The sequence below is a fragment of the Sinocyclocheilus rhinocerous genome, unplaced genomic scaffold (genome assembly GCF_001515625.1).
Source record: "Sinocyclocheilus rhinocerous isolate Xijiao unplaced genomic scaffold, SAMN03320098_v1.1 scaffold897, whole genome shotgun sequence".
Taxonomy (NCBI): domain Eukaryota; kingdom Metazoa; phylum Chordata; class Actinopteri; order Cypriniformes; family Cyprinidae; genus Sinocyclocheilus; species Sinocyclocheilus rhinocerous.
Genome location: NW_015649224.1, coordinates 17,217 through 18,267, shown reverse-complemented (window position 1 = coordinate 18,267; position 1,051 = coordinate 17,217). Strand labels below are relative to the sequence as shown.

The following is a 1,051-nucleotide window of genomic DNA, read 5'->3' as shown; positions in this document are numbered from 1 at the left end:
GCTTTCCGAAATCGGAATAGCTTTTCATTCCCAACCCTCCTACTAAATTATTTCATTCTTGCATGCAAAAAGACCTGTATGGTGACTATGGGGCTATGTAAAATATTTTTTGCAACTTACTAGGTTTATAATTTGTCATTTTTTCCCGATAATGTCGATAATCGTCTGTTACCCGACTGTTGACATCGACATCGCGATACTTACGCGACATCATCGATATACGATAATGTCGCCATATCGCCCAGCCCTACAACGAACTACTGTATATGTTGGATTTACAGTAGTTCCACTTAACTAAAACCATGGTATAGTCTACATCTATGATGATCTAATAAATAAACATGAAGGTCTTACCCCATTAGAAGGATATGAGGTCCAACCCAGCTCTGCCTGGGACTCCTTAGAATTCAGCAAGACAACTGGAGGAAAAAAAACAAAAACAAATCAAGAGAGAAACAATATAAGAACTGATAAGGTATCAGAATCATTAAATTGCAATTATATGTTGTGCATTTTCTTTCTCACTGTCAGAACACATAGAGCTGATATAGTGTTTAATAATAATGAACACACAGTCCCAGCGGACGGGCTGTTGATCTGGAGGGTGACTGCATCAGAGGCGCATTAGAGCTCAAATGGGAACTGACAGACCTACAGAGCTGCACTTAGTGAAATGAAGAGCACAGGTCATCAGCTGATAATGTCGAACAGTTTTGCAAAGCACAAGAATCTTGATGGATTTCAGCCAGTGAATACAGTCTGTGATACAATGTGCTGGTTTAACATTTAAACATTAATTTTCTAAAGAGAAAATAAATGTTTTACAATGCAATAGAGCCCAAGAGGCCTGTGAAGCAAATTCATGTTGCCATTTGTCATTTCTGCTGCATTTCTACAATTACAAAGCCCTAATGTGAAACTCTGCTTCTAAACTAAATTAAAATGAGCAGTGAACCCTTGAATGTTGTTATTCAGCAATTCGGACAAGTACAGGACTGTGTAAACTAACTTAGGCAAGTTGAAACACTTTAAAAAGATGCCCTTGACACAA

At 38.0% G+C, this 1,051-nt stretch overlaps 1 protein-coding gene across 3 annotated transcripts in view; it reads right to left on the bottom strand.

Moving 5' to 3' along the window:
* The window catches only part of LOC107710329 (ephrin type-A receptor 7-like), a 118,298-nt gene extending 117,883 nt beyond the window's left edge, over positions 1-415 (bottom strand). For all 3 annotated transcript variants that reach the window (XM_016515075.1, XM_016515074.1, XM_016515076.1), the window contains exon 1: positions 355-415. The gene's annotated coding sequence lies outside the window, so the exon portion shown is untranslated. The remainder of the gene's footprint in view (positions 1-354) is intronic.
* Between the last annotated feature and the right edge of the window lie 636 nt (positions 416-1,051).